Below are 24,034 nucleotides of genomic sequence, written 5' to 3'. Positions count from 1 at the left end.
ACTGACACGCAATGTATTAAACACCTGCAATGTCTTCTCAGCAATTAATAAAAATACTACATTGGAACTATCTATCGATTTATACAATTAAAAAAACATTTATTAACTATAATAATAATTGATCATATATTAATAATATAATAAGCCTGCACTAAATGTGCCTGTGATTTTTTTATTTTATTTGTTGATGTTCTCTCACAGATGATAAGTTTTAGTAAATAATACTAATATTTTACAAATTACTCTTTTAAAAAACTACACTGAGTACTAGTTAATTACTTTTGAGAAAAACTCAGATTTTCATAATGGCCCTTTTTAAGAATAAAACTATTTAAATGGTTTAACTGCTTACATCACAAGGCTACATATAGGAATTTGCATTAACAAAGTATGGTCGATTTTTCCTTTCATGACATTGACTCAATATTAATAGTACTGGCACAACTACCACATACTTTAAAGGCCATAGAGACACTTTTTGTCCATTTGTAAACAATACTTCCAAGCTTTGAAATGTTTAATTAAAGTATATGATGAAAAGATTTAAATTTGGGGTTTTATTTACATATTGTACACTATTGTCCTATTTGCTCATTGTTGTCTATACAACATTTTATTTTACACTTGATCTTAAACTGAAATAATTTTACACAAGGACAAGTACACTGTCAGTGATAAAATAATAAAAGAAATGACTTCGTTTCACTTGAGGTATTTGAAATATGACGACTCTACATTTCTCAACGCAGTGCTTTAAGAGCCTTATTGTTTATTTTGATAAATGTAACAAATTGTTTGACCTGTAATGCCTGCACAATTTAGTGATGCTTTAAGACCAATCAGAACACCCCTATTATGTATAAATCACATAAATACCTCATCCAGAAACATTTCTGGCATAATTATTTTGTCGTAAAGAAATTAAAAGTTTCACCTTTGCTAAAAGTTCTGGTAGTATAATATAATAACAGTGTTATTTGCAAACTCTAAATAGCGAAATCATATTAGCAGCCAATGACTATCAAAGTACAACATTGGTCACAGTCAAATAAACAGTGTTAATGTTGTTTTTAAGTCATACTTGCATGCTAATTCTGATTGAATATTCAAAATTACATGGTAAACAATATAGAGACTTCTAAATGAACGAATGTGTGAATATAAAAAAAACTTTACCTTTATAACTCGCCATCGGGAGAGAAGAGAGTGAAACGTGTTTATAAAAAATGTAAAATATATTACAATTTGTTTATGAAATAATGACTGTTTTGGTCTAATTTAGCAGCAGAAAGAGATCCGATGAATCCAAACAAAGATAACAAATTTGCACGTCCCCAAGTGTCTGGCTCAAGAAGTTCTTGTAACTCAGAAAACAGCACTTCAGGATCCCTATTGCTTTCAGACGATCTGGTGTGTACACCTAATGACAAAACAGCTTCTCTGACGAGTTTTCCATTGTCATGTCTTTTTGACCTAAGGGTATGAACCTAGCTTTTTGAAGGTCACACTGGATTGTGCTGCACAGCCAACTTCAAATGAACTGCATCAAAGACAACCCAGGTGGGACTTGAACCCACAATCCCCAGCTTTGAAGGCTGGTGCCTTATCCATTAGGCCACTGGGCCATGTCACTAATTTCTATCAAGTATCTCTTGTATGCCTTCAACAAGACTCTTCTTCAGGGCTTGTTGGTCTCGTGCTATGATTCTCACTTAAGGTGCGAGAGATCCTGGGTTCAAATCCTAGATGAGACCTATGTCTGTCACAGAAAAAGCAGTGGTGATGTGCTGTGCTGTCTAGGGTGTTTATATGTTAATTGTAGCACATTCAGCTGTGTTTTCAGTTAATGAACATGTTGTGGACTACTGATCTAAATCAGTATAACTTGTACGATTATACAGACAAAAAAGAAGCGTTCTATCAGATTTCTTTGAAGGAATTCAATTAGAATTTTGATCATATTTTGCAACCATTCCTATAGGATTGTTTTAAAGTACAATACATAAAAATCCTTTAGGATAATTTCTACAATATTTTAATTGGATCCAATTTATATATTAATTAAGATATGCTTTTCTATTGTCTCTCTTAGCCTATTATACAATAGTTTTGAATGTTTAATGCACAAATTTCCAAACTAACATGTCTATACCAAAAACATATACAATGTCGCTAGCCCAAACTGTGGGCTGGCCCACTCAAAACAGACGTTCACTGTGGGCCCATAGCAAGTCCGCACAAAGTGTAGTGTATATAGCCACAATGGGCGAAGTATAGGTATACTATCTGGGTCAGAAGTATGTCCTATGAGCATGCTCTGTGGGCATTTAGTAATTAACAAGTTAGGTCCCACTAATACTAAGTTGAGTCCAGGCACAAAATGTGCCTATAAGGTCCCAGTAAAGCCCTTTTATGCAGGGCCATTGTGGCTTTAACACAAAACAAAACTAGTTCACTTCTACTATGTAGCAAAATAGCACAATATCACTTCAAATGCATAATTACATATTTTGAAAGCATAAAGTAAAATCAGTAATAAATGAAGCATCTAAAAATATAAAGACAACATGGACTATTTTTCAAAGGTTTGGGACAAAACTGCTTTAGTTTATAAAAATGCAGATATAAAAGTAACCTTGTAAATAATTATTCCTTTTTAATATGTTAACTTTTCCATTTGAATATGTTAAAATATAATTTATTCCAATGATGTTAAAGCTGCATTTGAGGCATTTGTGTCCTAAATAAAATAATTTGAGACAAAACAACAAAACATATAAAAATATACTTAGTTAAAAGAAAAACAAAGTAAGATTTTCATGTTTGTATTTTCTCTACCATTTGTACCTTAAAGGGTCACGAAACTCCAAAACACATTTTTTGAGCTGTTGACAGTCATATATGTGTCCCACACTGCTAAAAACACTATTTGGACACAAATATTTCTCTAAAAAGTGTAAATTGATTGTTTTTGCGTTATTTCAAGCAAATTTGTACTTCCGGTTTGAAACAAATTTTTGAAGCTGCGTCTCAACCATGAGATAATAGCGTGTATTCCAGCGTGCAGACTGGATGTCTGTGCCAGAGTGTGTCTTATTACGTCTTACAGTGCGGCTCGAAGGACATCTTTTGCATTCAGAGCTGCTTTCGTGAAGAGATCATCGGCAGCACTGCTCGAAGTTTACCATGGAGGTGAAAAGGAAGCTCCCTGACAAGGAATTGAACCCAGGCCACAGCGGTAAGAGCACTAAGTCCTAACCACAAGACCACCAGGGAAGGCCTGGCTAAAGGTTGCCCTCTAGCCTAGCTGTGGGCCTCCACCCAGGTGTGCTGCAGCTGCTCTGACAAAAATAACTCTAACGTTTGCAACCTCCTCCTGGAGAAGAGAAAGTCTCAGAGCCTGGTTCACAGTTCTTCTATGGAGGGACTGTCACATGCTCTGTGTAAAAGCATCCTATCGACACCACAACTTGCCATGACAACAAAGCACAGCATGCGTTGAAGGAACTCCATGTTTACCGGTCCATGTCCTCTTTCCAAACAGCATGCTAATGAGCACTTCTTGAACAGTGTGTGCCAGTGGCGCAATGGATAACGTGTCTGACTGATCAGAAGATTTTAGATTCGAGTTTTGGCTGGCTCGATCAGGATTTATTGCATTGCTCTCAGTCAGTGCACTGCAGTTGCAGTTTGCCCCTGCCAGAGTTGTTTGGTTCTACTTTGGAGTGGATCAAGTTTCTGGGGCTGCCAGCACAGAGCCTGTGGGGTGCTCCCCTGGGATCAAAGTCTGCCCCAACTGCTCTCATGTCTTGGTCCCGTACATCCCTCAGGACTTCCAGAAGAAACCAGTACAGCCACTCTCCTGGGAAGACAGCAGTGACAGCTTGTAAACCAAAATGTTTGCTGTGAGGCTAAGGCGTTCTACTGCAGCACAGATACGCATTCGAAAAGCATACAATATTCAAAAACAAAGTGCCAACCTAAAACAAGATTGCAGTCAAAATGACCACCTCAGACAAGTGTGAGCAATGTTTCAGTCTCTGTTATACGTCGGCAAATATGCCACACAGTGCAGACGCTCATACTACTGAAAAGGAAGTTACCTGACTGAGAAAGGTATAAATAGAAATCGGAGCCTGCTCCAAACGACCTGGTCAGCCCCAAGTGGGCTGTAAAAACCTCCTGGAGTTTTCATTCATTTAATGTCTGGTACAAGACACTGCGTCCAACCAGTTATGTTTGAATGTCAAACCTACCCCAATCCTTAAACCAACCTCACAGTTTCCTGCTGTGTTTTATCAACCTCCCAACCTACCCCAACTCTTAACCCAACCTCACAGTAACAAACCTCTATGTGGGTTTCATTGATTCAATGTCTCGTACATGGCACAGAATACAACCTATCGCAGTTTATTAAAATCACATTTACCCCAGCCCTAGGCCCAACCACACGGTAACCTGCTGTGTTTTATTCAATTTTACTCCTACCCCAACCCTAAACACAACCTCAGAGTAAGCAGTTTATATATTTTTTTTATTTTTATGAATGTCTACTACAGCTACATCAATCGCAAACCCAGCCTACGTGCGGTATAAGTGCCTACCACTTAGAGGTCATCCAGCCGACTTGCAGTGTAATCTCCTCCACTTGTAGGTCTCTGAGCTGCAGCAACACCTAAGGGCTCTGACACACAGACACAAAAGAAACCATTGCTTTTAACCTACTCTTGGAGAGGAGAGAGTCTCCGACCCTGGATCTCAGGTCTTCTATGGAGGGACTGTCAGGAATCCTGTAAGAGCATCCCATCCACACAACCTCTTGCCATAAAAACAAAGCAGAATGTGTGGTGAAGGAACTCCGGGTTGACAGAGCCTTGTCCTTGCTTCAAGCAAAGTGCTAACAAGGTGCTGAACAGAGTGACGGTGGCACAAAGGTTAGCGCTTATGACTACGGATCAGAAGATTCTCGGTTTACGGAAACCAAGAAACTGTGTATGAGAGAGTGCGTAAGTGTATGAGTGGCACTTGTGCAAGCGGAGCAGGGACGTGCCAGCGATCAGAATGAACTGGAGTTTGTGCCAAGACTGGGTTTCAAGTGTGGCAGTTCCCACATGGTCTAGCGGTTAGGATTCCTGGTTTTCACCCAGGCGGCTCGGGTTCGACTCCCGGTATGGGAAGGCTTGAGTGCTTTTGCTTCTGTCCTTTTTGGCCAGTGGTCGGTCTGCAGCTACCTTATAGGATGTGGTTGTGGAGCTGCCCCGTAAGGCTTCGATAGCTCAGTTGGTAGAGCGGAGGACTGTAGGTGGGATGATGGCAATCCTTAGGTCGCTGGTTCGACTCCGGCTCGAAGGACATCTTTTGCACTCAGAGCCGCTTTCTTGCCTTCGCCAAGTGAGTTAACCAGTCCTCAAAGTTCAGCATGGAGGTGAAAAGGAAGTTCCCTGACCGGGAATCGAACCCGGGCCGCGGCGGTGAGAGCGCCGAATCCTAACCACTAGACCAGCAGGAAAGTGTGCGTAAAGGTTGGCCTCAAGTCTAGCTGTGGGCCTCCACCCAGGTGTGCTGCAGCTGCTCTGACAAAAATAACTAACGTTTGCAACCTCCTCCCGGAGAAGAGAAAGTCTCAGAGCCTGGATCACAGTTCTTCTTGGGAGGGACTGTCACATGCTCGGTGTAAGAGCATCCTATCGACACCACAACTTGCCATGACAACAAAGCAAAGCATGCTTTTTAGGAACTCCATGTTCACCGAGCCGTGTCCTCTTTCCAAGGACCATGCTAATGAGCACTGCTGATGCGGACTGGGCCAGTGGCGCAATGGATAACGCGTCTGACTACGGATCAGAAGATTCTAGCTTTGACTCCTGGCTGGCTCATTCAGGATTTTTTTGCGTTGCTCTCAGTGCAGTGCGGTCGCGGTTTGCCCCTGCCGGAGTTGTTCGGTTCTACTCTGGAGTGAATCGAGTTTCTGGGGCCGCCAGCACAGAGCCTGTGGGGTGCTCTCCTGGGTTCAAAGGCTGCCCCAACCGCTCTCATTTCTTGGTCCCGTACATCCCTCAGGACTTCCAGAAGAAACCAGTACAGCCACTCTCCTGGGAAGACAGCAGTGACAGCTTGTAAACCAAAATGTTTGCTGTGAGGCTAAGGCGTTCTACTGCAGCACAGATACGCATTCGAAAAGCATACAATATTCAAAAACAAAGTGCCAACCTAAAACAAGATTGCAGTCAAAATGACCACCTCAGACAAGTGTGAGCAATGTTTCAGTCTCTGTTATACGTCGGCAAATATGCCACACAGTGCAGACGCTCATACTACTGAAAAGGAAGTTACCTGACTGAGAAAGGTATAAATAGAAATCGGAGCCTGCTCCAAACGACCTGGTCAGCCCCAAGTGGGCTGTAAAAACCTCCTGGAGTTTTCATTCATTTAATGTCTGGTACAAGACACTGCGTCCAACCAGTTATGTTTGAATGTCAAACCTACCCCAATCCTTAAACCAACCTCACAGTTTCCTGCTGTGTTTTATCAACCTCCCAACCTACCCCAACTCTTAACCCAACCTCACAGTAACAAACCTCCATGTGGGTTTCATTGATTCAATGTCTCGTACATGGCACAGAATACAACCTATCGCAGTTTATTAAAATCACACCTACCCCAGCCCTAGGCCCAACCACACGGTAACCTGCTGTGTTTTATTCAATTTTACTCCTACCCCAACCCTAAACACAACCTCAGAGTAAGCAGTTTATATATTTTTTTTATTTTTATGAATGTCTACTACAGCTACATCAATCGCAAACCCAGCCTACGTGCGGTATAAGTGCCTACCACTTAGAGGTCATCCAGCCGACTTGCAGTGTAATCTCCTCCACTTGTAGGTCTCTGAGCTGCAGCAACACCTAAGGGCTCTGACACACAGACACAAAAGAAACCATTGCTTTTAACCTACTCTTGGAGAGGAGAGAGTCTCCGACCCTGGATCTCAGGTCTTCTATGGAGGGACTGTCAGGAATCCTGTAAGAGCATCCCATCCACACAACCTCTTGCCATAAAAACAAAGCAGAATGTGTGGTGAAGGAACTCCGGGTTGACAGAGCCTTGTCCTTGCTTCAAGCAAAGTGCTAACAAGGTGCTGAACAGAGTGACGGTGGCACAAAGGTTAGCGCTTATGACTACGGATCAGAAGATTCTCGGTTTACGGAAACCAAGAAACTGTGTATGAGAGAGTGCGTAAGTGTATGAGTGGCACTTGTGCAAGCGGAGCAGGGACGTGCCAGCGATCAGAATGAACTGGAGTTTGTGCCAAGACTGGGTTTCAAGTGTGGCAGTTCCCATATGGTCTAGCGGTTAGGATTCCTGGTTTTCACCCAGGCGGTTCGGGTTCGACTCCCGGTATGGGAAGGCTTGAGTGCTTTTGCTTCTGTCCTTTTTGGCCAGCGGTCGGTCTGCAGCTACCTTATAGGATGTGGTTGTGGAACTGCCCCGTAAGCCTTCGATAGCTCAGTTGGTAGAGCGGAGGACTGTAGGTGGGGTGATGGCAATCCTTAGGTCGCTGGTTCGACTCCGGCTCGAAGGACATCTTTTGCGCTCAGAGCCGCTTTCTTGCCTTCGCCAAGTGAGTTAACCACTCCTCAAAGTTCAGCATGGAGGTGAAAAGGAAGTTCCCTGACCGGGAATTGAACCCGGGCCGCGGCGGTGAGAGCGCCGAATCCTAACCACTAGACCACCAGGGAAGGTCTGCGTAAAGGTTGGCCTCAAGTCTAGCTGTGGGCCTCCACCCAGGTGTGCTGCAGCTGCTCTGACAAAAATAACTAACGTTTGCAACCTCCTCCCGGAGAAGAGAAAGTCTCAGAGCCTGGATCACAGTTCTTCTTGGGAGGGACTGTCACATGCTCGGTGTAAGAGCATCCTATCGACACCACAACTTGCCATGACAACAAAGCACAGCATGCGTTTTAGGAACTCCATGTTCACCGAGCCGTGTCCTCTTTCCAAGGACCACGCTAATGAGCACTGCTGATGCGGACTGGGCCAGTGGCGCAATGGATAACGCGTCTGACTACGGATCAGAAGATTCTAGGTTCGACTCCTGGCTGGCTCGTTCAGAATTTTTTTGCGTTGCTCTCAGTGCAGTGGGGTCGCGGTTTGCCCCTGCCGGAGTTGTTCGGTTCTACTCTGGAGTGAATCGAGTTTCTGGGGCCGCCAGCACAGAGCCTGTGGGGTGCTCTCCTGGGTTCAAAGGCTGCCCCAATTGCTCTCATGTCTTGGTCCCGTACATCCCTCAGGACTTCCAGAAGAAACCAGTACAGCCACTCTCCTGGGAAGACAGCAGTGACAGCTTGTAAACCAAAATGTTTGCTGTGAGGCTAAGGCGTTCTACTGCAGCACAGATACGCATTCGAAAAGCATACAATATTCAAAAACAAAGTGCCAACCTAAAACAAGATTGCAGTCAAAATGACCACCTCAGACAAGTGTGAGCAATGTTTCAGTCTCTGTTATACGTCGGCAAATATGCCACACAGTGCAGACGCTCATACTACTGAAAAGGAAGTTACCTGACTGAGAAAGGTATAAATAGAAATCGGAGCCTGCTCCAAACGACCTGGTCAGCCCCAAGTGGGCTGTAAAAACCTCCTGGAGTTTTCATTCATTTAATGTCTGGTACAAGACACTGCGTCCAACCAGTTATGTTTGAATGTCAAACCTACCCCAATCCTTAAACCAACCTCACAGTTTCCTGCTGTGTTTTATCAACCTCCCAACCTACCCCAACTCTTAACCCAACCTCACAGTAACAAACCTCCATGTGGGTTTCATTGATTCAATGTCTCGTACATGGCACAGAATACAACCTATCGCAGTTTATTAAAATCACACCTACCCCAGCCCTAGGCCCAACCACACGGTAACCTGCTGTGTTTTATTCAATTTTACTCCTACCCCAACCCTAAACACAACCTCAGAGTAAGCAGTTTATATATTTTTTTTATTTTTATGAATGTCTACTACAGCTACATCAATCGCAAACCCAGCCTACGTGCGGTATAAGTGCCTACCACTTAGAGGTCATCCAGCCGACTTGCAGTGTAATCTCCTCCACTTGTAGGTCTCTGAGCTGCAGCAACACCTAAGGGCTCTGACACACAGACACAAAAGAAACCATTGCTTTTAACCTACTCTTGGAGAGGAGAGAGTCTCCGACCCTGGATCTCAGGTCTTCTATGGAGGGACTGTCAGGAATCCTGTAAGAGCATCCCATCCACACAACCTCTTGCCATAAAAACAAAGCAGAATGTGTGGTGAAGGAACTCCGGGTTGACAGAGCCTTGTCCTTGCTTCAAGCAAAGTGCTAACAAGGTGCTGAACAGAGTGACGGTGGCACAAAGGTTAGCGCTTATGACTACGGATCAGAAGATTCTCGGTTTACGGAAACCAAGAAACTGTGTATGAGAGAGTGCGTAAGTGTATGAGTGGCACTTGTGCAAGCGGAGCAGGGACGTGCCAGCGATCAGAATGAACTGGAGTTTGTGCCAAGACTGGGTTTCAAGTGTGGCAGTTCCCATATGGTCTAGCGGTTAGGATTCCTGGTTTTCACCCAGGCGGCTCGGGTTCGACTCCCGGTATGGGAAGGCTTGAGTGCTTTTGCTTCTGTCCTTTTTGGCCAGCGGTCGGTCTGCAGCTACCTTATAGGATGTGGTTGTGGAACTGCCCCGTAAGCCTTCGATAGCTCAGTTGGTAGAGCGGAGGACTGTAGGTGGGATGATGGCAATCCTTAGGTCGCTGGTTCGACTCCGGCTCGAAGGACATCTTTTGCGCTCAGAGCCGCTTTCTTGCCTTCGCCAAGTGAGTTAACCACTCCTCAAAGTTCAGCATGGAGGTGAAAAGGAAGTTCCCTGACCGGGAATCGAACCCGGGCCGCGGCGGTGAGAGCGCCGAATCCTAACCACTAGACCACCAGGGAAGGTCTGCGTAAAGGTTGGCCTCAAGTCTAGCTGTGGGCCTCCACCCAGGTGTGCTGCAGCTGCTCTGACAAAAATAACTAACGTTTGCAACCTCCTCCCAGAGAAGAGAAAGTCTCAGAGGCTGGATCACAGTTCTTCTTGGGAGGGACTGTCACATGCTCGGTGTAAGAGCATCCTATCGACACCACAACTTGCCATGACAACAAAGCACAGCATGCGTTTTAGGAACTCCATGTTCACCGAGCGGTGTCCTCTTTCCAAGGACCACGCTAATGAGCACTGCTGATGCGGACTGGGCCAGTGGCGCAATGGATAACGCGTCTGACTACGGATCAGAAGATTCTAGGTTCGACTCCTGGCTGGCTTGTTCAGAATTTTTTTGCGTTGCTCTCAGTGCAGTGGGGTCGCGGTTTGCCCCTGCCGGAGTTGTTCGGTTCTACTCTGGAGTGAATCGAGTTTCTGGGGCCGCCAGCACAGAGCCTGTGGGGTGCTCTCCTGGGTTCAAAGGCTGCCCCAATTGCTCTCATGTCTTGGTCCCGTACATCCCTCAGGACTTCCAGAAGAAACCAGTACAGCCACTCTCCTGGGAAGACAGCAGTGACAGCTTGTAAACCAAAATGTTTGCTGTGAGGCTAAGGCGTTCTACTGCAGCACAGATACGCATTCGAAAAGCATACAATATTCAAAAACAAAGTGCCAACCTAAAGCAAGATTGCAGTCAAAATGACCACCTCAGACAAGTGTGAGCAATGTTTCAGTCTCTGTTATACGTCGGCAAATATGCCACACAGTGCAGACGCTCATACTACTGAAAAGGAAGTTACCTGACAGAGAAAGGTATAAATAGAAATCGGAGCCTGCTCCAAACGACCTGGTCAGCCCCAAGTGGGCTGTAAAAACCTCCTGGAGTTTTCATTCATTTAATGTCTGGTACAAGACACTGCGTCCAACCAGTTATGTTTGAATGTCAAACCTACCCCAATCCTTAAACCAACCTCACAGTTTCCTGCTGTGTTTTATCAACCTCCCAACCTACCCCAACTCTTAACCCAACCTCACAGTAACAAACCTCCATGTGGGTTTCATTGATTCAATGTCTCGTACATGGCACAGAATACAACCTATCGCAGTTTATTAAAATCACACCTACCCCAGCCCTAGGCCCAACCACACGGTAACCTGCTGTGTTTTATTCAATTTTACTCCTACCCCAACCCTAAACACAACCTCAGAGTAAGCAGTTTATATATTTTTTTTATTTTTATGAATGTCTACTACAGCTACATCAATCGCAAACCCAGCCTACGTGCGGTATAAGTGCCTACCACTTAGAGGTCATCCAGCCGACTTGCAGTGTAATCTCCTCCACTTGTAGGTCTCTGAGCTGCAGCAACACCTAAGGGCTCTGACACACAGACACAAAAGAAACCATTGCTTTTAACCTACTCTTGGAGAGGAGAGAGTCTCCGACCCTGGATCTCAGGTCTTCTATGGAGGGACTGTCAGGAATCCTGTAAGAGCATCCCATCCACACAACCTCTTGCCATAAAAACAAAGCAGAATGTGTGGTGAAGGAACTCCGGGTTGACAGAGCCTTGTCCTTGCTTTAAGCAAAGTGCTAACAAGGTGCTGAACAGAGTGACGGTGGCACAAAGGTTAGCGCTTATGACTACGGATCAGAAGATTCTCGGTTTACGGAAACCAAGAAACTGTGTATGAGAGAGTGCGTAAGTGTATGAGTGGCACTTGTGCAAGCGGAGCAGGGACGTGCCAGCGATCAGAATGAACTGGAGTTTGTGCCAAGACTGGGTTTCAAGTGTGGCAGTTCCCATATGGTCTAGCGGTTAGGATTCCTGGTTTTCACCCAGGCGGCTCGGGTTCGACTCCCGGTATGGGAAGGCTTGAGTGCTTCTGCTTCTGTCCTTTTTGGCCAGCGGTCGGTCTGCAGCTACCTTATAGGATGTGGTTGTGGAACTGCCCCGTAAGCCTTCGATAGCTCAGTTGGTAGAGCGGAGGACTGTAGTTGGGATGATGGCAATCCTTAGGTCGCTGGTTCGACTCCGGCTCGAAGGACATCTTTTGCGCTCAGAGCCGCTTTCTTGCCTTCGCCAAGTGAGTTAACCACTCCTCAAAGTTCAGCATGGAGGTGAAAAGGAAGTTCCCTGACCGGGAATCGAACCCGGGCCGCGGCGGTGAGAGCGCCGAATCCTAACCACTAGACCACCAGGGAAGGTCTGCGTAAAGGTTGGCCTCAAGTCTAGCTGTGGGCCTCCACCCAGGTGTGCTGCAGCTGCTCTGACAAAAATAACTAACGTTTGCAACCTCCTCCCGGAGAAGAGAAAGTCTCAGAGCCTGGATCACAGTTCTTCTTGGGAGGGACTGTCACATGCTCGGTGTAAGAGCATCCTATCGACACCACAACTTGCCATGACAACAAAGCACAGCATGCGTTTTAGGAACTCCATGTTCACCGAGCCGTGTCCTCTTTCCAAGGACCACGCTAATGAGCACTGCTGATGCGGACTGGGCCAGTGGCGCAATGGATAACGCGTCTGACTACGGATCAGAAGATTCTAGGTTCGACTCCTGGCTGGCTCGTTCAGAATTTTTTTTGCGTTGCTCTCAGTGCAGTGGGGTCGCGGTTTGCCCCTGCCGGAGTTGTTCGGTTCTACTCTGGAGTGAATTGAGTTTCTGGGGCCGCCAGCACAGAGCCTGTGGGGTGCTCTCCTGGGTTCAAAGGCTGCCCCAATTGCTCTCATGTCTTGGTCCCGTACATCCCTCAGGACTTCCAGAAGAAACCAGTACAGCCACTCTCCTGGGAAGACAGCAGTGACAGCTTGTAAACCAAAATGTTTGCTGTGAGGCTAAGGCGTTCTACTGCAGCACAGATACGCATTCGAAAAGCATACAATATTCAAAAACAAAGTGCCAACCTAAAACAAGATTACAGTCAAAATGACCACCTCAGACAAGTGTGAGCAATGTTTCAGTCTCTGTTATATGTCGGCAAATATGCCACACAGTGCAGACTGGGCCAGTGGTGCATACAGTCACCTGTAAGTTGTGGTTATTCTTGGTTACACCGGCCAATCACGTTCCGAGTTGGAACCAAGATTTTTTTTAATTCTTGGTCATGCTGGCCAATCACGTCCCGAGCTGGAACCAAGATTCACCCTATTCTTTGTTACGGCAGCCAATCATGTTCCGAGTTACAATGAACGCTATGGCCAATCAGAGCCCTTATATCATTCAAGATTTGTACTGTAATAACAGATTTCGTTGCAGATTAATTCGGACAACAATTGCAAACTAAGTATTTTTATAACAAGTTGGTTTAAATGAATAACCATTACAGTAACGTTGAATACTACACTGTTAAAAATTGTCCCGTTAAAAAACAGTAAAATACTGCCAGCTGCAGTTGCCAGCAATGTACTGTTATTTTACAGTATGTTGCTGTAAAAATAAATGGACTACATTGATTTACACAATACTCAAGTGAACTCATTTTGCTCACTGAAAGCAACTGCCTCAAATTGGTCAACTGCTGAATGAGTTTATGAGGTAATGTGCTATATATGCTTAGAAGCATACTTATAATGATAACTTATTTTAGTTAATTAGAAAAGTTCGGTTTAACTCTAATGTCTTATTTTTCACAACAGCACACATACATGTAAATCTGGAATCACCAGAGAGATTCTGACTGCATCAGCAACTAAACAGCCGCTATCTTTAAATAGAGAAACATGCAGAATAACATCAGCAGTTCATTGTTCATCTTTAACTCATACACTGGCTCTACTCTCCTCCACAACGGTGACAGACAGAAGAAATTAGCTTCAGGTTTTACAGTAAAATACTGTTTTTTCCTTGATTTAACAGTAATCTACTGGCAGCTGTGGTTGCCAGCAATATACTGTTTTTTTACAGTCTACTTCCGTTGTGTAAATTAACAGTATATTACTGTTAAAATACATTTTTACACTGTGTTTTTACCTCTCACACCTTTAACCCTTTAAACCCCAGAGCATATACTTCAGTTTTTATTGAAGTGTCCACACTACTGAGTGTTCAAGAAACATGTAGCAAAGCTGAAGTAAATTCATTAATTAACTGACTAATTAAATGATAATTGAAGATTAACAATGAATAAATGAAGAAATAGTGAAGGGGAAAAAACAAGAACAGAACATACAAAACATTAGTCACAGCTTTATAATGAAATAACCTGAAGAACAACAAATGATTAAATCATTTAAATGATCAGCGGATGATTAAACAACTCTACAAACATCATCACCAGATTCACTTATTACTTAATACATGTATTTTTGTATAACATCTACTAAAGTTCTTCTTGAGAAAAAGTGAAAGTTTTACGTCACCATCATGGAGAACAGAGTTTGCTTTAGTTGGGCTCTTAGCCCTGTCATTTTTATCATTTATATATCTTGGCTGCTGCAATTGTTAAGAACTTTGTTTAAAAAGCTCCTTTGTTATGGCAAGCCAGCCAAAAACCTAAATAAGATCTGGTGATGTTCGTGTTGCTATTAAATGGCAGAGTCTGTTCTCATTTAGTATAATAAAACTTACTGCTCCTATTCAATGTTAAATCTATTGTTTTACATTATATGTATTTATATGGCAATGATTTCTGGAAGTTTTTAAGAATATCTTGGACAATAACACTGCTCTATGGTGTAAATCGCACTCAAAGAGACATCAATAATCAGCATATGAACCTCAATAATGGTGAAAACAAATTTAACAAAATTTAACAAAATTAACAGTTTAACTCACAAACAGGCAACTGAAAGTCTAAACATAAACAACAGCAGAATAAAACACAAATAAAGAAAACTGTTAGACCATTATACAACATTTATTTATACCGCAATGCATACTGGGATATTTGTACAGTGCCACTCCCAGCATGCATTGCAGCATGAAACATTTGAGATGTTACCATTGTTGAGATACAAGGTCAGATTCATGAGGTCTGAGTGTGTATTTGTCATAACTGAACTGTTTTTGTATGTTATTTCTTAACTGTTAAGTAATTACGGAGATATCTTTTCTGTTTCCACTTCTCATTAATTAAGTTAATACCTGCAACTAAGCATAAAATCTATTGAATGTGGCCCTTCTTCCAGATTTATACCAAAACATTTATCAGAACTAATTTCATACAAATAGATTTCTCTATTTATTGACTTCCCAACTTTATTGCTATAGTACAAGCGTTTTGTAAACTCTGTATTCAAGCAGATGGAAAGTCTTCTTAAATGAGTTCAAGGGTGAAGAGCCCAACTAAACCAGCCCCTCACTCCATTATGGTGACACAAAAAACACCTTAATTTCTGTTGGATCTCAATGAGAATATTATGGAAGTCAAATCAGTCAGTAATAAGTGTGTGTCTGCTGTTGTTTGTGGAGTTGTTTAATGATCCTCTGCTGAGACTGAAGCTGTTTTATTTTATTTTATTTAATGCTGTAACTCAAGTCACTGTTTGTGTTTCTTGTTTATTTTCTTCAGTAATTGTAATTATTAACAGCAGGTGTTCATCAGTGTCTGAATTCACTCATTAGTGTTCATTAAAACTGTCAGGTGAACTATATTAGTTAACTAGTGTATGAAATAGTAAACAAGGACACAAAGCGTGATTTCAAACACAGACTTCAAAACATCGAATCTGAACTCTGTTAGCTCACAGTTTTCTGCAGTTGGTTACTTTCTCGAAAACAAAAATGTTACCCAGAAAGCACTGTTTTTAACAGAATATTACTGTTTTAGTGAAAAAACATTATTTTACCGTAGAATCTGACCGTTTTTTAACAGCAATTTTTTACAGTGCAGTATTCACTCTATATTTACTTTTTCTTGATTTAAACTGTCCTTTAATTCCTTTCTAACCTCTACTTCTTCATGTGCTTTTGCTTTTTGTATTGATTTACTCATTTTAATCGTATACTTTTTAATTTCATATTTTGTGTTATCCCACCATCTTCTTTTATCTTCATGATACATCTCATTTTGTATTTCAGTATTTATCAAGTCCACTATTGCCTTTCTATAAGGTTCTCCTTTTAAAATTTCTGTATTTAAAATCCATATCCCTTTTCCTCTTTCGGTTTCATTAAAATCAATCTTCATTAATAAAAACTTGTGGTCGCTTAGCGCTGTTTCTTTAAAATAAACACTCTATAAAATCACCCAGTTTTTCCTTGCATAAAATAAAATCAATCCTACTTTGCTTTAAGTTACCAGCTACTAAATGTCTTCTTGAATATTCTCTTTTTCCTTCATTCCTTACTCTCCATATGTCCACTACTTTGTGCTCTGCCATTAGTTTCTGCAACTCTTTTCTCCCAGTGTCATTCCTAAAAACCATGCCATCCGCTAAATCAGTTCTATTAAAAACCGTGTTAAAATCTCCAATTAAAATAGTTTCTCCCCATAAAATCATTAGATCATTTATTCTGTTAAAAAAATCCTTCTTTTCTTTTTCTGCTTCTGGAGCATGAATGTTACATAATGTCGTATTATTTTCTCTCATTCTAATAGCAAGGCATTTTCCCTCTTTATCATTGTATATTTCTTCTACATCATTCTTTATATCTTCTTTGACTAAAATAGCGACCCCTCTTCCCATCCTTCCATCACCATTGTTATAAAATATTTTCCCCCTCCATCACCTTTTAAAATCTTCCATCACGCCATTATTCCAATTAGTCTCTTGTAAACAAATTAAGTTTTGTTTTTTGCACAGTTCCTTTACCTTGTCAAATTTTCCAACATTCAAAAGACCTCTTGTATTAAAACTAACACAATTAAAAACCATTAAAGGAAAAGATAAAAATAAAAACAAATACTTAAAATTAGCGCTACCAAAATTAACGCGTTAACGCATGCGATTAATTTTAAATAATTAACGCGTTAAAAAAAAATTAACGCAATTAACGCATGCAGGTTTTTTTACTTCCTGTTGTGGTAGACATGTGTTCAACATGCAATAAATGTGGATAAGACCAAGGAAGCACTTTTTGAAGGCAAGTTCCAGTATAAAACAATTAGGTACATCACAGGTTATCCAGAATTTCATGCAATTTTGGGTGTTTCATTTTTAACTTTCGACTTCTGTTGTAAGTTGATACCGCATGGCGAACAGAAACAAAATCATCCACATTTCATGACTCGGTGTTCCTTTAAGGTAAGGTTCCTTTTAAGGCTACACGGTAGAATTTTAAGAGTATTATCTTAATCATATTAAGTATTGGTGTCTTACGTAAATGTACTCAGTACGTCTGGTGAAGTCGCGAGCTGTCAAAGACAGGGCATTACTCTGCCTTTCAGCATGAGCCCTCCAAGTTTAGCGTGTTTCCTCATTAAACGCAACGAAAGCGTATACTTCGCGTTGTTGTGTCAGAATCCTTGTGAAATACAGTAATACTTTAGGGCGCTTAGTTTAAGCAAATTTGATGAACTTGATCATGCGTGTTGAATCTGAGGGGAGTCGCTCCAGTATGGAAGACCGTTGGGGCCAAAACGTCTGCAGCGCGTTGTGTGTGTCTGTCTGTGTGTTTGTCTGTGTCAGGCCCGTTGAGGGGTGTCAGGGGTGGAGTGAGCGACGTATCTGAGTAGGGGCGAGAGGGGTGTGCAATGTATTTAACGACTGGTTTGCAAGAAATTATCATTCATTTGCGGGCATTTGGGAGTCTCTGTGCACTTGCGGGATAGTCCTAGTCTTAGCAACTGGATGAATGTAAAGGAGGATTAAGCAAAATTGTTTCTACTCTATAACTAATGTTCTCAACTCACAGCAATAAAACTTTACAATGAGTGCAACAGTTTGTATTCTATAGTTTATTATTATAATTTTTCATTTTCCACATCTGCAATTCCTGTATTTTGGCATTTTTTTGCAGTCCACTTAGAATCCAACATGGAAATCAATGTTTTCTTTATTAGCATTGATGGTTTTGAAATTTAAATGTCATTAACATGCCTGTGTTTAAATTTCTGTAATAAATATGGCTGTCAAGCCAGGATCTTGATGGTTTATTGTGGGTATGTTGTTTGCATGAAGAAATCTGTGTTACAAGTTAAACAAAAATTCTATTAAACAATTATATTTTAAATTTAAATAATTTTTTGTCTTGCGTTCACATTAATTTTACATTTAAATAGGCAAAATTACAAGTTTCAGTATTTTAAATGCGATTAATCACGATAATTTTTTTTTAAAAGGTGCGATTAATTAGTTAATTTTTTTAATCGATTGACAGCACTAATATATACAGGGAAAGCTGCCCTCATATCGAACACACACTCACATATGCATAGGCTTATATTATTATTTTAAAAAGTAACAGAAAAAAGGGCACTTTCTCTCCAGAAGGAAAAAGGGCTCTTAATACAATTTGTGCCCCCTTCCTATCTCTCCGCACCCCTCGTTGAGAACCAAGAGAATCGCTTTCGAGGTTAACTAGGCAGCCGCACACTTGACCCGTGTGCATAGAGTAGGTGAGATCAAAGTCCCTTTAAGATATTCTATAGTCTTTGGGTGAACTGGGACGCGGGCAGTGGACCAAACCATTGTGAGGAAGGGAAGAGGGATGTCTCAGCTGTTTCTTTTTTTCTCAACTTTGTTTTTATTGATTTTAATTATAATACAAAACCCAACATACAGTACAGAATGTTAACTTATGATATTTCAGAGTCTACTTTCCCACCCCAACATTTGTTAAATTAAAATAACATTTAAAATAAATTATAACATAAAATAATATACAATACTTTAAAAAGATACAAAAATAAATAATTAAAAAAAAACATATTAAAAAATTATGTGTGTGTATATATATATATATATATATATATATATATATATATATATATATATATATATATATATAATAACAAAATAAATAAAATAAAAATAAAAAAACTATTACATTGAATTTTAAATTACAGTCATCTTTCCAGAGACATCCTTTTTTTCTATCCATTTATAAAGCAACTGAAAGGGGACCACACTTTTTTTAAAAGTCTCTGCTTTACCTCTGATCACGTATGTTAATTTTTCAAGAGCAAGATTATTAGACATTTCCTTTATCCATTGTGCAAGAACAGGTCTTTGGGTGTTTTTCCATACCAAAGCTATAACACGTTTAGCTTGTATAAAGCTGAAATCTAAGTTTTTTTTTGTTTGCATTCACTGACAAATTTTCAGGATATATATGTAATAAACAAAGTTTTGGTTCCAAAGGAACACATTCACCAACCATTTCACAGACCACACCAAGCACCTCCTTCCAAAACAACTGCAGCTCTCCACAATCCCACATACAGAGAAGCAGAGTACCAATTTCATCTTTACATTTTGTGCAATAGTCTGGGTTATTAGGGTTAATCCGGTGTAATTTTACAGGTGTAATGTAAGTCCTCATCATCCATTTGTATTGTAGTATTCTACATCTGGAATTAATGGTTTGAGTTTGAGCAAAGACATGCATATTCCCATTCCTCAACAGTAATATCCACTTGAAGGTCTCTTTTCCATGCTGAAAGGTATGATAGGGAGTTTTCTTTAAATCTATCTAGTAATGTTTTATAAAGCAAGGATATCATTCCTCTATCATTTATGTGATTTAAAATAAGTTGTACTAATGTAGAATATTGGGGCTCCAGGTAGGTTTTAATTTTTGAATATATAAAACTTCTAATTTGAAGGTTTTTTAAAGAAGTGCTTCTGCGGAAGATTGTATTTTGAAATTGTTAATTCAAAATAAGTGTACCTTCTTCGTATAGGTCTTTTACCATACTTAATCCTTTCATCTGCCAATTTTTAAACCCCATGTCATTTCTTCCAGGGATAAAACAGTTATTTCCCCATATTGGTGTAAATGGAGAGATGCATATTTCCTCATCTAAGTAAAAATGTGCCTCGTGCCATACAGAGTGTTTCTAAGAAAGGGATTGGGAGTGGACTTTTTAAGTTTTTTCACATCGTCAGAGTGTAGATATAACTGTATAGGAAGTAACAATTCTCCTTTTTCAATATCAACCCAGGATGGTTGGTCTGTGGAAAAATAATACATAGCAGTTCGAAGCTTTGTCGCCCAATAGTATAGTTTTATATTTGGCACTTGAAGCCCTCCTCTGTCGTATGGCAGGTAGAGAAGAGATAAACGCAAACGGGGTTGTTTATTATTCCATATGAATCTGGTAAAGGCTTTTTTAAGAGTAGAAAAGAAAGCATCAGGTAATGGAAGGGGAATAGATTGAAAAAGGTATAAACATTTCGGTAAGATTGACATTTTAATTATACGTATACGTCCTGCTAACGAAATGGGCATTGCACTCCATTTGTCCAAAGATTCCGAGACTCCCTTTATTAGAGGATCATAATTAGAGGGGACTATGTTGTCTATATTGGGCGTAATTTTAATCCCTAAATAAGAGAAACCATTAATTTCGTTGGCAAATTGTTTATGACTTAAGGGGCCTTTCCTCTCTTGCTCATTTAATAATAACAGAGTACTTTTACTATTATTTATTTTATAGCTCGAGAATTTTCCAAATTTTTCAATAATATTGGTAAGCACTGGGATGGATTTTTTCAAATTGGTTAAAAACAAAATAATGTCATCTGCAAACAAAGATATACGATGATCCCTCTTTCCTATCTTCATACCCTTTATATCTGGATTTTTCCTAATAGTCATAGCCAGGGGTTCAATTGCAAATAAAAACAACAGAGGTGATAGTGGGAATCCTTGTCTTGTACCTCTGCTCAGATTAAATAAGTCAGAAATATTATTATTAGTTATAACTTGCTCTCAGCTGTTTCTAAATGCATTTTTTTTTTTGCGTTTTAATTTTTAGTTTCCTCCAGCTTTTCTTCAAAGGACGTTTAATCAGCTGTTGTTCAGTGGTGAATTAGAAAACTTAACTATTAATATTAAGCATCACCACCGTCCACCCTACATCTACGCCCCTGTATGAAGTAGTGTTCTAGGTTATAATGATGCGTACAGAATGCTCCAGCTTCAATACAGTGCGTTACAGTACACGACTGCCCCCTACTGTTCATGTCTTTATTTGCTAGACCATCTTTCCGTGCTAACGCGCCATATGTCGTGGCCATGCGAGATCACTTTGTTTCATGCGCGTGTTAGTTCATGCCAGATCTGTATATACATTTACCTGATTTTATTTTTTTACTTTTTGTTGCCTTGTCACCTGCTAAAAAAGCGGGGGATGTAGCTTATTGTGTGTCAAGTGACGTAACGGAAGTGGGTGGAGCTAGAGGGGAAAGTCGGTGGCGGGAGCGACAAAACAGGAAAGCATGTTACTGATGAAGAACGTAATAAAAATAAGCTAGAAGCTATTACTTGTGTGTGTGTGTGTGTGTGTGTGATCATCTAACATCTACACAAGCCATCCAACTTCCCCTTCCCCCACTACAATGTCTATCCATCCATCCATTTATTCATTTTATTTTGTAAATGTGCTATTTTTCAGGCTGATCTCAAAAATACAGTAATTTTTACTGACAGAATTTTAGGTGCAGGCTAGGACTGTCTCTGCCATTTGCAGATAACGTTGTCTTTTTGGCTTTATAGGACATGGAGTAAGTGGGACGGTTTGCTGCTGAGTGTGACATGGCAGGGAAAGAAACAGCACCTCTAAGAAACCATTGTGCTTGACTGGAAAAAGGTGGCCATCTCCAGTTTGGAGGAGAGTCTTTACCCCAAATGGAGTTCAAGTATCAGTGCTTTCCATGAGGAATGGAATGTGAGATTTAAAGATGGATCAGTGCAGCGGCAGCAGTAATGCAGTTGATGTGGTTGTCTGTTGTGGTGAAGGATCTGAGACGAAAGGCAATGTTCTTAATTTACTGCTCATTCTAGGTTCCTACTCTCACCTATGGTCATGACTGAAAAGACCAAGATCTTGGATACAACCGGCCACATTTTGCGAAGTGTTATGATTCCGCTTGTTAGAGTCGCACCATAAGAGTGCCAACAAAATAGCCTGAATGCAAATTATTTATTATAAAAGTAACTCATAGAACAAACAATCAAAGCAACCAACAAATGTCTAGGGATAATAATGACGATAAAGAACTTAGGATAAAATCACAACAACACTTTAACTACATGACAAAAGTAATGCAAAACAAAACTATAAGGTTAAAGAGCCAATGAGATGGCAGGTCTTGACATGTGGACTCCCGAGTAGCCACAGTGTCCTGGGGTAGCTAGCACAACAACTTTTATATACCCATTGATGAGTAATGCAGGCGTCCAATCAGAATTTACCACATGCTCTAATCTGGAGTCTTGGGATCATCACAGTGTATAAATATTGTAAAACGTAATACCTGCACAGCAAATTTTAGGTAGTAGATTTAACTACCTTGGAGTTAAAATTAACACTCCCTCAGAGTTTATTTGGGAACCACTATAAGTGTTAAAAATAACAATTTTGAAAGTGTTAACATTGTCAACATCAAGAGAGTGTTAATTAGCAAACTCTTATTGTGTAAAATATCTGTTAAATTTCCGATTAAATACCAGCAGCTGTGGTTGCCAGAATCTTTCTGTGAAAAACATGGAAGTTTTATATAACTGTATAAATTTACAAAAAATAACCATATTTCATGAACTAATACATTGTTCATTTTACAAAATCATAGCTTAGTGCACCAAAATGTAAAGTCTTTAGATGCAATAATGTTTTCATGTGTGATTGCAATTAGCAAACAGATTTTGACTGCATTAGTAACTACACAGTTACCTTTAAACAAAAGAAGATGCAGCATAACATCAAATACTTTCAGGTCATCTTGGACTTGAACAGAGACACTATTATCCTCCACAATGGTGACACAAAAAGCGTTTTGCTGTTTTTCTTTCTTTTTTTTTCATTTTTAGATTTTACAGAAAAATACCAGCAGCTGTGGTTGCCAGTAATCTGCTGTTTTTAACATTCATAAATTCAGTTTACAGAATATTTCTGTTAAAAGCACATTCAACAGTCTGTATTTTTTAATCGATCTCACACTGCAAATTTTAGATTTGGTAGATTTAACTACCTTAGAGTTAAAATTAACACTCCCTCAGTGTTTATATGGGAACCACTATAAGTGTTAAAATAACATTTTTTAAAGTGTTAAAATTTTTAACAACTAGAGTGTTAATTAGCAAACTCTTATTGTGTTAAATATCTGTTAAATGTATGTCAAAATACTGGCAGCAGTGGTTGCCAGTAATCTGCTGTTTTCAACATTTTACATTCGTAAATTCAGTTTCCAGAATATTTCTGTTAAAAACAAATCCCATAGTCTGTATTTTTCATTCGAACACACGTAAGCCTTAAATTCCACAGCAAAATCCTCACTAGTGTCCTCACTACAGAGGGCTGAACACTCAGACAGTGATGAAGTTAATGAGACAATTAAGTGTCTAATTAAAGGAGGATTGAGAATTATTGATGAACAACTGTTAACAAGCAGAATCACTGAAGGACAGAAAAACACAAGCTAAAACCAAAGATGAAATCAACTGAGAAAAAAAAAACTCTAAATAAAATAATAATCAATAAAAATAAAACAAATTACACAATAAAAAATGTTATTTTTCAACATCTTTAAAAAAAACTCATCAAATTAAACAACTTATCATGGAGCTTCACCTATTACTGACCAGTGACTTTATTTCTGTCATGTGAACAAAAGCTCTTAATGAAATTTCTGTTGTTCATTTGAAGTCACCATGATGGAGGACAGAGTCTACTTTAGTCAGGCTCTTCAACTTCTTGCTATAAATGTCTTTTATTTTCGCTGATATAGTTAGTGTTAATTACACTATTTATACATATAGCATGGAAAGCCGAAAGAAAATTAATGTGTCAGTCTTTAGAGATTTTTTATGATAACATAGCCATCCCTTCCTGCTTGTTTTCTAATTCAATATCATATTAGTTATGTGTGAGAGATAAATAATATACATAAATGAAACCACTGAAGCTCCAATAATATAAAATAAAATAA

General features: G+C 40.1%; 2 protein-coding genes and 13 non-coding genes across 16 annotated transcripts in view; 11 read left to right on the top strand and 4 right to left on the bottom strand.

Annotated features, from left to right (window-relative positions):
- The window catches only part of LOC137491106 (uncharacterized), a 421,384-nt gene that overhangs the window by 312,695 nt on the left and 84,655 nt on the right, over positions 1-24,034 (top strand). The gene's annotated exons all lie outside the window — the stretch shown is intronic.
- The window catches only part of LOC141381800 (uncharacterized), an 887,475-nt gene that overhangs the window by 856,653 nt on the left and 6,788 nt on the right, over positions 1-24,034 (bottom strand). The window lies entirely within an intron of this gene.
- On the top strand, positions 5,266-5,354 carry trnay-gua (transfer RNA tyrosine (anticodon GUA)). Its single transcript is given in 2 exon segments — positions 5,266-5,302; positions 5,317-5,354. It is a non-coding gene; the product is annotated as a tRNA-Tyr (tRNA).
- Positions 7,336-7,407, top strand: trnae-uuc (transfer RNA glutamic acid (anticodon UUC)). The gene has a single exon. It is a non-coding gene; the product is annotated as a tRNA-Glu (tRNA).
- Positions 7,496-7,582, top strand: trnay-gua (transfer RNA tyrosine (anticodon GUA)). Its single transcript is given in 2 exon segments — positions 7,496-7,532; positions 7,547-7,582. It is a non-coding gene; the product is annotated as a tRNA-Tyr (tRNA).
- Positions 7,668-7,739, bottom strand: trnae-cuc (transfer RNA glutamic acid (anticodon CUC)). Its single transcript has one exon. It is a non-coding gene; the product is annotated as a tRNA-Glu (tRNA).
- Positions 8,035-8,107, top strand: trnar-acg (transfer RNA arginine (anticodon ACG)). The gene has a single exon. It is a non-coding gene; the product is annotated as a tRNA-Arg (tRNA).
- Positions 9,567-9,638, top strand: trnae-uuc (transfer RNA glutamic acid (anticodon UUC)). Its single transcript has one exon. It is a non-coding gene; the product is annotated as a tRNA-Glu (tRNA).
- trnay-gua (transfer RNA tyrosine (anticodon GUA)) lies at positions 9,727-9,813 on the top strand. Its single transcript is given in 2 exon segments — positions 9,727-9,763; positions 9,778-9,813. It is a non-coding gene; the product is annotated as a tRNA-Tyr (tRNA).
- On the bottom strand, positions 9,899-9,970 carry trnae-cuc (transfer RNA glutamic acid (anticodon CUC)). The gene has a single exon. It is a non-coding gene; the product is annotated as a tRNA-Glu (tRNA).
- On the top strand, positions 10,266-10,338 carry trnar-acg (transfer RNA arginine (anticodon ACG)). Its single transcript has one exon. It is a non-coding gene; the product is annotated as a tRNA-Arg (tRNA).
- Positions 11,798-11,869, top strand: trnae-uuc (transfer RNA glutamic acid (anticodon UUC)). The gene has a single exon. It is a non-coding gene; the product is annotated as a tRNA-Glu (tRNA).
- Positions 11,958-12,044, top strand: trnay-gua (transfer RNA tyrosine (anticodon GUA)). Its single transcript is given in 2 exon segments — positions 11,958-11,994; positions 12,009-12,044. It is a non-coding gene; the product is annotated as a tRNA-Tyr (tRNA).
- On the bottom strand, positions 12,130-12,201 carry trnae-cuc (transfer RNA glutamic acid (anticodon CUC)). Its single transcript has one exon. It is a non-coding gene; the product is annotated as a tRNA-Glu (tRNA).
- On the top strand, positions 12,497-12,569 carry trnar-acg (transfer RNA arginine (anticodon ACG)). Its single transcript has one exon. It is a non-coding gene; the product is annotated as a tRNA-Arg (tRNA).

Source organism: Danio rerio, chromosome 4 (assembly GCF_052040795.2).
Source record: "Danio rerio strain M-AB ecotype USA chromosome 4, GRCz13ab, whole genome shotgun sequence".
Classification (NCBI taxonomy): domain Eukaryota; kingdom Metazoa; phylum Chordata; class Actinopteri; order Cypriniformes; family Danionidae; genus Danio; species Danio rerio.
Note: the sequence above shows the minus strand (reverse complement) of the source record. Positions and strands in the feature narration are given on the sequence as shown.